The following is a 12,682-nucleotide window of genomic DNA, read 5'->3' on the forward strand; positions in this document are numbered from 1 at the left end:
GCTGATAGTCTAAGCATTCTGCTAGATTAGAATTTATGATAAAATTAGACATGATCTCCTACCTTAAATTGCTCAGAGACATTAAGTCTTAAATGAATAATTGCAGTGCATGATAAAATCATATGAAGTATTCCAAAAACATTAAGAAAAGCAACTAACTCTGGCTAAGGAAGGTAGGGCTAGTGGAGAGGCAGGGAAGTTTTCACAGAAGGTGAGAATGAAGAGTGAATAGGACTTTTGCAGATGAAGAATAGTGTTCAGAACAAATTGGTCCAAAGGAAGATCATTCCAACATATTTTAGAATTCTTTATATTGACGATCACAGACCACGTAACTCAAGTTGTCTTGAATCAAAAGATGGGTAGGACTGTCTTTAAGTATAGTTTGATCTAGGGCTCAAACAATGTTATCAGGATTTTGGCTCCATTTCTCTATGACTCTGTCGGGTCTACATTCTTTCATCTTCAGGTTGGGCCTGCTCATGGAATCAAAATGACAACCACAGTTCCAGACCTCATATCTGCACCCACCACCAACCAGGAGAAATGTGACAAAAGTCTTAGGATTCATTTTTTTTCATTAGACTTGCTTGGGTTATACACTCATCTCTGAATTTATTATTTAATTGGTGGAAAGGAGCTATGACTTCAGCCAATCTGGAACTATCCCTAAAACTGGAAGGAGGCCAATCCTATTCTAATCACATGGCTAAGAACGAGGAAGAGTTAAGTTCCTCAAAGGGATGTCAAAATATTGTTGGCAGGAAAAGACAGATGGACGATGGGGAGGTAGTTAACAATATTCCTTTTAAAAGGGCTGGAAAGTGTTTTTAGGTGTGATCTTATCATATAATTGGAAGATTTATAATTTGTAATTGGACAGTAGGCAGCATGAGAAGTGTAACCTCTGATGACCATGAAAGGGAGGCAGGATCCCCACTGAAAAGGGTAATGCTGGATTAGTTAAGGTAAACACCAAACTGCTGAAACAAAGAGCCCCCAAACCGTAGTGGTCCAAAGAAGGCAGAAATTATTTCTGATTCCAGTAGCAGCCCTAAGGAAAATGATGGCATTTCTCCATGTGGTTGTTCAGAGATTGAGTCCTTTTCCTTTTTGCTGTTTTGCGTTCCCTGGGGCACTGACCTCACGTGCACGGTTGAAGCTGGGTCATGGCCATATCCATGTTTCAGCTCACGGAGTAGAAAAAGAGAAGGGCCAGGGCAGCAATTTCCTTTTCGGTAAGTGTACATGTCACCCCTCCAGCTCACTCCATTGGTACAAATGGAGTCCTATGACCACACCCCCCCAAGGGAGGCTAGGAAATGTGGACTCTAGTTCAGGTGGGGCGTGTATATCCAGGAAGAAGGAGAAAATGGATTTGAGAAGCAAAAAGCAGTTTGCCACAGACGCTAAAAAATCTGGTGGAATTATTGGGTAAAGAAAGGAATAGCAGGAAATGATCAGATTCAGGTTTAAAAACTTTCCCTTGGGTGTGAAAAGAGGCCTGCAGTAAGAGACTCACCAGCTAAGAAGCTGCTGCAATCACGCAAGTAGGAAATGCTGAAGGTCTGAACTAAGGGTTCCTCAGAAATAAAATGAAAAGAGTTAAACTGCATGACCTCGAAGACCTTTTTCCACTCTTTGAATCCATCATCTCTGTTATGAATAGCTTACTCATTGCCTGGGTCCCAGTGCATTTTTAAAAAATGAGTCTACCCGCACACACACACACTCGGTGGATGTGAATAAAACACCAAATGCTGCCAGGAGAATGGACAAAGCCACTCCTGTCACATGACAGGGTAGGGAGCATCCAGTCTCTGCTATTTCCTATGCGCTACGGAATTGCAGTGCAGTGTTGTCAGAGTGGGAAATGCCGGAGCTCAGCCATTTACGAACTGCGCAGCCCTGGGCAGGATCTTGGTCTCTCCAAGCTGCAGTTTCTTACTATAGAAACAGGGAAGTAACACTATCTGAAAGTGTCATGCGAACTAATGAAGGAACCTGTGTGGAAGTCAGGTGCTCAGTAAGGGACAGTGACATGCACCCCTTTCCATCCAACACATTTGTTTGTCCTTAACATCTCCAGGCTGATTTCAGAGGCAGAGAGGATAGATTTTTTTTTTTTAACTTGGATATTCTGCTCTCCGAGCTGGCCCTCTGGCCTGATGCAGGCTCTTGACCCTCAGGGTGCCTGGTGACCGAAGAGCCACAAGCTCCTTGCAGCTGGTAGAGGTAGCACATTAGAAATTCATTTTTTCCTGTCATAATAACAAAGTACAGAGCGGCAGGCTGGCCATAGTTTCATGTGGGAAAACCCACAGAGAGGGACAGCTGAGGGAAGCTGTGCTTTTCTCTGATACTTCCTGTCAGGGAGAAGCATCGTCAAAAGGAAGAAAAAAAAAAAAACAAAACTGAAAGAGAAAAAGAAAAAAGTCCCTGTGGAATTTGGACGTCTCATTTCTAGGGGCAAAATGGCTCTGCCCCCACAGCCCCTGAGCCCGCTTTCTGCTGAATGGCAGTGCGGATGCCTAGTCCAGGCTCGTGGAAAATGGGTAACTTGGCCGCTTTTCTCTTCAATGGGCTTGTTTCAGCCCTAGGACACCAGCTCCTCAGATGACTAGGGATGCTGTTTTCTTGATTTGCCCTTGGAAAAATTTCCTCAGAAATCATATGCCTGCTTTCATTTCTTAAATCCTCAATGTGGGGCTTCAGGGAAAATTAAAAGAAGAACTAGGTGTTTTTGTTCTTTTTTTCCAGAACAAATTAATGGACAGAAGTGGGTGTGGGGACGTGCTGGCAACTTTGTCTGAACACTTCCAGATACAGTGAAATGCTTTCAGGGAATGAAGTCTGGGTCTTCACGGAGCAGGATGAAATCCAGAGCCTGTGAACATAGCCAGTTGGGTGGTGATGGGGACTCAGGACACGGTACCCCCAAAATGGCGCCTTGGTATATTGACTACTTTGAGCTGAAAGAGCTTGAGAAAACGGCAGAAGCCAGAGGTCCTTCTGACCTTCCCCCTGAAGCAGATGGTAAAACCCTCGTGGGAGAGGTGCCCTCTCTGTACCCAGAGGAGAGGAGCATTTGCACCTCCAAAGACAAGTGTCCTCACAAAGAGGCCTTGCTAAGCTTCCCCTCAGTTCGCTACACTGACTTCATACTCCTTAACCTATCACATCACTCCACGGCCGTCCACCCTTCACCAAACCCAGTTTGGAAATACACAAGTCTGTTTCTCTGGGTCTCCATCTCCTGAGGACAGCTCGTGTGTCACACAGAACTTCTATTAAATAAATGTGTGTGCTTTTCTCTGTCAATCTGTCTCTGTTAGTTTAATTTTCAGACCCAACCAGAAACCCTAAGAAGGCTGAGGAAAACTTTTTCTTCCCCGACAGCGGCTTCCTCCCCAGTCAGCCATGTTTTGTGTAAAACTATACAATATGCTGTGGGAAGAAATGATTATAAAACTATATGTAAGACCCAGGTTAACAAGTAAAGCAGCATTCAAATGCCTTTTGACCCAAAGGCAATTTGAAGAGGAAAAGGGCTCCAGGCCCCTTGGGAAAACGTTTAAGAGGGAAGGGTTGTCTTCGCCTTTGCAAGCACGGTGCCTGTGATTCTTTTAGGGGCCCACAAAAATCGATTACATTTTTCCTAAAAGAAAAAATAAAGTTGACATATTAAAAGTTCTCTAATAATCTGTTGGTATTATTTTGATCGGGACCACAGAGGCAAAGTGCCCCAGGGCCATGGAAGTAATCATGTGGCCAACTTTAAACACAGAATATAAAAACGAAGGAAGATAAAATCAGTACACTTTTAAGTGGAATATTGTATTTAGTAATTTATAATCAACGAAATCTAATGACTTATGGAAAAACAGTTCCGGTTTGCACAGGTTGATAAACTATCATTTTCAAATATTTTCATTTTTGACACCAAATGTGAATATGAATCTAATTTGACTCTTCTTTTCTTAGCTTAGAATAAATCCACATGGAGTCTTCCTACCCCATCACATCATCCATCTTTTTCTCTGCTCCTAGCTCTCCCTACACCCCAGAATCCTTGATTTCCCTTCCAGGGGGGATGAACTCACTCCTCTGGGTCAGTGGCTGGTGTTCAGTGCCGACCAGCAGGGGTTGCTAGAGAACAATTCAGGCCCCATGTCTCCACCGAGGAAGTGGACAAACTGCAGGGTGAACCCTCTGAGAAGACTAAAGCCTGCGCTGGCAGTCAGGGCTTCGAGGCCCCATACAATACAGGAAGTCTAACAGCGGAGAAGTCAGCCACTCTGGGTTTAGATATTAAGAAACAAACATTGGGGCGGGGGTAGGGTTTAGCTCAGTGGTAGAGTGCATCCTTAACATGCACAAGGTCCTGGGTTCAATCCCCAGTACCTCCATTAAATAAATAAGTAAATAAACCCAATTTCCTCTCTCCACCCCTGAAAAACAACAACAGAAATTAAAAAAAAAAAAAAAAAAAAAAAGGAAAGGAACAAACATAAATGGTTGTGCTTGTTTGGGGAGGTTCTATGTCTTGGTGAGTCACACCTGGACGGGAGATCTTAAAGCCCCAGTAAGACTGGCTGCTCCTGTCGAACGATGACCTGGGAAAGTCTGGATGGGAAGGGGCAGGAGTGTGACTGACTCTCCACTCTCCTAAGGGAGACTGAAGCCCTTCTCCTGTTGAAATACTGAGTCTCAGGCTGCTTGTAAGGGGGTGAAGTTTGTGTTTTCTTTGAGCCTGTTTTTGAAGATGGCTAGATTTCATTTTGAACCCTAGTCTAGCCAAGAAAAGAACTGGCTGAAATATTCCTGGTAACCACGAACAAATGGAAACTTCAGACAAGCGCTGCATTTTTCTCCCTGATGATTTCATCAAATGCTGCAGGGGCCGCAGCTGCCTGGTAACCGTCCCAGCCAGCCATCCGCAGAACGGAGGCCACACTCAGTTAAACGGCCAGTTTCAGGATCTCAGTCTTGAAGGGCGTTTGCTGTCTTGCTGCTGCCTATTGTGTTAAAGAGCGGTTTTCGGGGTGGGGGGGAGGGGGTTTTTTTTGGCCCGATTGTAAATGTTTTGAATGTAAAAGACACCCAAATTCATTAAATGTGTGAAATGATGGGAAAAAAAGTGTGAAATTGTAACAGTCGGTTTGTGGTTGATTAATAGAAATCTCTTCTAACAATCCCCAGAACCTTCCGGGGGTCATTGGAACAGAGCAGCTGTAGAGACAGCAGGAGTGAGTTTGACACTGCCCAATGAGGGGTGTGCCGAGTTCCAAACAAGTGGGCAGAGTCCCATGCACTCTGCACTCTTGTCGGCCTCTCAGAGATGATTGGCTGCAAGGTCAAATTTATATGCAGATCAACCAGCAAGGTGCTGCTTTGCTCTGGGTCTTGGAGGCGTTTGTTTTTAAGATACATTATGGTTTCATGAAGGATGAATGGCATGGAATCAACTGTCCACTGTGGCCCCACATAACAGTGTGCTCAAGGCCAGGCTGACTTCTGATCTTGACCATCTGTGCCACAAGCTGAGATTCATAATTTGGTGTGTGGCAGCGACTTTGGGGTGTCCTGAAAGGGGCTATTGAATGAGCACGAGACTTAGGTATGGACAGTAGTCTCCAGCTCCCCATTCGCCACACCTCCTCTGATGCAGACAAGCCTTGGCAGGGCAAGGAAGGGAAAGTAAAACGTTGCCTTTCTTGCAGGCAGCACATTTTTCCATAATTTTTGGCCTCCACCCACCCTGAACCTGTAGGGTTTCTTTTTTTTCTCTCTCTCTCTGAAACCCTGCTGCAGGCTACCGTTCTGAAGTTAAAGGATTTTGCCTTCGAAGAGGTACAAAGGAAACATCAAAGTAAATGTCCTCACAGTGACATAAGGATAGAATAATGGTGACCTAGCAGCTAGAGACTTGGCCAAATGCTGAAAATAATTCACGCCACTCACTAACAATGGGGGATGTGTGACAATGATATATACCAGGAGACAAGGACAACCACTTTGCAGGGCTTCGATGCCCCACAAACCCAATTGTAGGCAGATCAATACTGTCATAAGACAATTATCAAAGACCATCAGCACATCATATTTTCATACCATAAACAGCTCAAGGCGCCAGGGATGGCTTTCCTAGAGAAAGCGCATAGCATAAATTTGAAGGGTGTGAAATTGACATGATTAATAATTATAGTTATTAGCACATGTGCCAGCTGCTCATGTATGGTTTATCCCTTGATTTATGGTGCCATAAATGCCCATCTCTCCCTCTGATGCCGAATCAAGGGGGCACACAATCGTGGGCAGAATGAGTCTTTCTCATTGCCAGGAGTTGCATCACAAATAAAAGGAAAAAAGTGGGCTGAAAATCACCCTGGATCTGGAGACACCTCGGTGAGAGGGAAGCTGCCTTTTGTTTGCCTGGCTGCTTTATCGGCTGCTGAAACCTGTCTGTTCAATGTTCTCAAAGCCTTTGAAGTTGGGACTGCAACTAACAAGGGGCTGTAGTTTTCCAGCCCCCCTCACTCCTTCGAGCTGTTGCCGGGCTGCTAGACAATCACTACACATATTATAGATGGAATCACTAGGGTCAACAGTGGAAGAGGCAAAAACTAATCTTTGGCATGATAAAAGTTAAAGCTTTTGTTGTCAAATTGCAATTTGAGATGGGTTTTTCTGGACTTTAATAAATGTTTTGATTGTTTCATTTGGTTAAAAACAGATCTGGACATTAATGATGTATCAAAATACATTTTAAAATCTGGTTCCTCCGCAATCATCGTCTTTAGGAAAAGGGACAACTCTGGGAGTCAGTACAGACTCAAGTCTAAATATATAAATTTCTCCCACCACTCACCTCCTGAAGTATGAAGGGATAATATCGATTGCTACTCTTGACTTACATAATGTTAAATTACACGTTCAAGAAAAAAAAAAGAAGGATCGTAACAAACGAGATCTGTTAGCTGTTTGAAGAGTAGCTTTTTTTTACTTTTCATGTTAAAAACAAAAAGAAAACAGAAAATGCAGGAAGGATTTTTTTCACATCATAATATTCAAGTACATTTAAGATATACAGAAGGTACACAAATATGCTAAAAGGGGATGCTTTTATAAAAGGCAAAACTTAAAATCTGCTATCCAAATATGGAGATTATAGGACACATCAAACATTGCTAAAGATAAATGAAGATGTCCTTTATACATGTCCCCAGCAGTTCAACAAAGAGGCACCAAATATCTTGAAGACTTTTCCTCTCTTGCCACGCACCTCATTTCCTGGCAGCCTGGCTAATTCAATGGGAGAGAGTTCTGAGTAACGGAGGCTGTCTGCCTTCCCATCAGACGTGGCTCAGGAATTCATTCACTGGCTCCCATTCCTGAACCCAGACCAGGATCTGAGGATCATTTATCTCCTACTAATAGATTAACATTGACCAATCAGGCATATACTCATGGAATTTCAAAATAATGCACACTGACTTCTTTTGGCCCTGGAAAGAGCTCAAATTCCCAAGTGTTAATCAGATAATGATTAGAATACTCCGTGGAAAACAAAACAAAAATTTAAAGGCCATCAGATACTTCCATGGGCTCTTTGAGGACAATAGATGTACTAATATTATCTCTGGAAGTAATTTGAAAAAGACTTCCAAACTTTAGTTCTCTTCAAGTTAAAGAAAGCAACCCAAACAGCAACGGAGCCTAGGTAGCTTCATTATTGTTTTAAGCAAGTAGTGTTTAAAATAAAAATCAACATTTTTCTGACTGAGTGTAAATTAAAATGAGTAAGCTCTTAATCTAAAACTCAGTAAACATAATGTCAGCAAAATGTCTAATATTTTAATTAAAAGCAAATTTATATTAGGAGCACTTTTAAAATGTTACTATTTTAAGTATAACCCTATATACATACATCAGATTAATGCTATTAATAATTGTTTTGAAGTAAGTCATTATAGACAGATCACAGAATTAAATATTATTTCTAACTTGAAGAATGAAAAGAGGGATTTAAAAGTAAAGGATAATTGTAAAAAATTAGAATAAATAATGGTTTAGATCATGGAAACTTTATAACTCATGTTCTGAAAGGATTAGAGGGTTTTTTAAATTTTATTTAAGTTTTAAAGAATTATTTGTATGTAACAACAATTGGGCTGCATGTTCAAATTGTATGATTAAGAACACAGATTTTAGCAATAATAAAAAAATTACTGTATGCTAAGATAAGTTAATGGATCATTTTCCATGTGATATAGCGCATAATTTTGATGCAAGAGGAGGACACTTCAGGATTAAGGCTAACAAAACGTCCTACAAAACACTATACACATAGATTCCTACACTATTATTAGTCAAAGGGCCTTTTCAGATCTTCCCAAAATGCTCTATTCTGCAAATGCAGGAAGTAGAGGGTGCTTAATAAGTGCTTTGAAAAGAGTGGATGAATGAAATAATAAATAAAATGTGATACATTTGAAGAAAAATGTCTTTTCTCCAAAGTTAAATTATAAGTGAACTTTCTTGGCAACGTCTGGAAGATAAAGGAACATTTATTTTTAAAAAGGTGACAGAAGGAATTGGGGTCCAAATGAGTCTCTGAACTTGAGTTTTCTAAAGACGAGAAAGAAGGGGTGTGAGCAGAGAGTTGGAAATACATCAGAAAGCAAAATCAATACTTTATTCTCATTGACTTGGCACCTTTAATAATCCCCTTCTCGCTGGTGAGTGAGTCACTGGATTCCCATGAAAAGTGCTCTGAGACTACATTCTAGAGACTCAGGGCACTGTTCAAGCCCCCTGCTACCCATGCATTAGTGCCTACTTGCTTCCCTCATATCTCTGTCTGCTCTCCTGTAGCTTCACTCCTAGTATGACTCTTTCAGAAAGATGCCTTGCCTTGACTGTTGAGTCCTTGACCTTTGGCTTCATTTTTGAATTTGGTCTCTCCAACTTCCCTTGATTCTGCTATTCAACCTCAGAGTCAGCAGTATCTTAACCCTCAAACCCAGCTGAAGCCAGCTTGCCCACCAGGGGAACTCAGATCTTTTGTAATCATTGAACTCTTAGGAATCTTGTCATCTGTGATAAGGTTAGTGAAACAGTGCTTGTTAAGAGCCCTGCTCTCTTCTCATTCAAGTGCTCCCCAAAATGCCACTACGGGTTTCCTGATGTTACTTAGACAGATTCAGGTGAGCAGAGAATGGCAGCAGCCATCATCTGAGGGTTGGTAGGTTAACTATAGTCTAGGACCTTGGTATTGCAAACTTCAGTCATATATAACAGGTCCAAGACCTGGTCCCCCAAACTAAGGAAGCCACTGCCATTGCTGGATATGTCTTTGGTTTATTTTGCTGCTGGCTGCTCCACTGTTGCTATGACACCTGACCAAACAGAATGCCCAGCTGTGAATTTTTTCTCTTTTCTTGGTTGCCTTTGGAATTGCTTGGTAGGGTACTGCCAAAGTAGCAGGTTTTAGTTTTGTATTCCAAGGGGAAAACTTCTGTTGAATAAAGGTTTCTCCGACTGCAGGTTGATTCCTTTAGGTTAATCACTAGCTCCTAACTGTGATGGGTCTGAAACTTATGTATAATCTCTAACATGATTTATTAACTGTATCTTTAGAGAGTCCAGGAATCAGTCTATTTCAGGTACTTGAATGGGACTCAGAGAGTGTCACATTGGAATACTGTCCTGAAGGAGTTCAATGCTAGCTTCTAGATCCCTGTTGCATCCTAGAGCCTGGCTTCATAAGGTAGAGTTAATCAAACTGAACCTAATCCCTAGCCCAGAAGTAATTTTTTTGGTGACAGAGAATGAATTAAATAGAATATTAATTCTGACACAGCTGGCACATCATGGAGGACCAGGTTCAGGATCTGAGTCAGTCTCTCTGGGTGGCCACATTTCCTTAAAAGCTGCCAAAGACCAACCTCCTAATGTTATTAAATGCTTTTGGAAGTTGAACTATACACATGTGGCCACAGTATATGCCAATCAACATGTAGTTTGGACTTTGCGAGGGGTAATCATTGCTCAGGGGAGGAAGGGTACCAATAAAGATTTAGTCTTGACCTCAAAGAATTCACCATATCATTGGGGAGAGTAGGTATAAAACTTATACAACTCTAGAAATCATAAAAATAGTCCAGGAATGTATGATAAATGCCAAATGAGGCACAGAAGAAAAAAAAATACCCTGGAGTTCTGAAAAAAGAGAGATCAGGTGAGCGAAACCAAGGAAGACTATATGAAATGGATGAGATTTTGACTTGGTTTTGAATAGAGGAATGGATTTGTTGGAAGAATGTGGAGGGCTCTGCTAGAAAGAAGAATGATGGAAGGAAAGGACTGTTTGGAGGATGGTGAGAATGTGTGAAGAGAAGGTCAAGGACTAAGGATTAAGCCGCAGGATTTGCCAATCCTGAAGCAGATCCTGGGGTACCACATGGCAGAAACACCCTAATTTCTAAGCACTCTGTGAATTAGACTCAATGAATCTTTTGGTTAAAAAGCTGTTGGTGCGGTTTATTCTGTATCCTTACCACATATTAAGGTATGAGTGTCATTTCTCTGCAATGTCCTGGGAGTCTCTGGATAATAAATCCAGTGCTGCTCCATGTTCCTCGTCTTGTGGTTTAGGAGCAGACTCTCAGCTGGGTTGAGCTGCCACCCATGATACAGGAATAGGACCACACGGAGGTGCCAATGTCTAGTCATTTACTCTTCTTCTAGAAAAGATAATGATCTTTGTGCCTTTAAAATGGAGTGGTAGTGGACAGAACTGTTCCATAGTCAAGAAGGGGACACTGATGTAAGTCATAAGGAGTATAATGAGATAAATATTTAACTAACTCCAGTTACCTTGACTTACATTTCCTCATTGGCTGGCTGCAGGTGTGGGTGAACCACCACAGGTATAAAGGGCTAAAGGGAACTTCTGCACCTCTTAGAAGCTTCATACTCTCATGCACTCTCCATGCCATCTTCCTTGATAAGGAAAATCCACTCATCAATGTCCTCAGGTCATGATGATGTCACACATGATCTGTTATCATAGAGCCTTTCATGCGGGCTATAAGATTCTATATAAATAAGATGCTATTTGTTTCTCTTGGGGTCCAGAGGACTGCTCTGTCACTTTGTCTTTCTGTAGGCTAGACACCCACCTTTAGATGGTTGCTGATTATCCTTCCAGGAAGCCCCGGAAGCCTGCTGAGTTGGTTTGTTTTTCAAGTCACTAATAGATGAGTTTCGTCACATTGGTACAGCACCTAAAGACACAGCCAGACACAAGAATGGTAAGTAATGGACTAGATCACTAGATTTAGCTGAAGCAAGATATCACATTGCTCTCCAACAGTGGCAGTTCCTCAACACTTCCCAGTGTAGCTATCTCAAAGAGTTTCTGGAATCTGTGAATGTATCTATCATAGGATGATAAGGTTTTCTCATTCTTGCTTGATACTGACCCTCATTCAGCTTCCCTAAGAATAATTGACCTAAAGTCAATTTTGTGACATCTTAACAAGATCTCCCACTGCTCTGTAGATTTTAATAAGAAGAATTTAGTGTCATGTCCAAGCTAAATTCCAAACTACCTACATACAAATCATTCTCCCAGGGGATGAATCAAAGGCAGAAATAACATAATAGAGTAAGTAGGTTGAGATCTAGCCACCGATTGATCAAATGGCAAATAATTAATAACATGGCAAAACACCTTTTTGTTGCCTTGATGGAATACAAATTAATAAACACTAATAAGACTTCAGAACAAATGTATTCTTTTTTAGATGGGCAGAAAGAGAAGAAACAAGGCTGTGTATCATCATGTCCTTGGTATGTGCATATGAAGTGAGATGGGGAAGAAAATGTGTCCTCTTAATCCTCCAGATTGTACCTTTGGATGAAACATGACGCGTTAACACACATAAGTGATCAGTTGTGATATTTCTACCTTTATTCCGAAAGGAAGCAGCAGTTTTTTCCATAACCCTCTGACTCACAGCCTACTCACTCTTATAGTACTGGTTTCACAAGGTTATCAGAGCTCTTTTTTGTAACAATAGCACTTTACATAAATGGACTTTTAAAATGGAAAGAAAATTTTCACTTCACTTTTCAATTGATTCTCACTAGGCTTAACTGAACTGCTGTTCAGTTCTTCTACTAGGCTTATTATAACCTTTGAGCACCAGAAACTCTAGATCAAAGCATCAGTCCCTGTTAAGGCATGGTAAGGGGATCTGGAGGGTAAAGAAGACATATAAGCTACAGCCTCTGCCCTGATGTTGTTACCTAGTTCTTAGTGGGACAGTGAGTTAGGAAGACAAGCACTTCTCTGGTCCGTTATCCTGCATTGCTATCAGGTTGTGAAACTCATTCGCTTATGTTACATGTTCTTATCACACAAAAATAATTGTAATAAATAAGAGGGCAGGAGGAAGCTCTTGGAGGTGATGAATAGGGACAGATCGTGGTGACAGTTTCAGGGATGTATAGTTATCTCCAGTTCATCAAACTGTATACAATAAACACATACCACTTTTTGTATGACAATCACTCCCTTTAAAGTGGTTTAAAAAATAAATAGATAAACAAATCAATAAATACATATGAAACCATTTCTATATTGGTAAATCTATGTGATGATGACAAAAAA

This window comes from Camelus bactrianus, chromosome 8 (assembly GCF_048773025.1).
Source record: "Camelus bactrianus isolate YW-2024 breed Bactrian camel chromosome 8, ASM4877302v1, whole genome shotgun sequence".
Lineage (NCBI taxonomy): Eukaryota > Metazoa > Chordata > Mammalia > Artiodactyla > Camelidae > Camelus > Camelus bactrianus.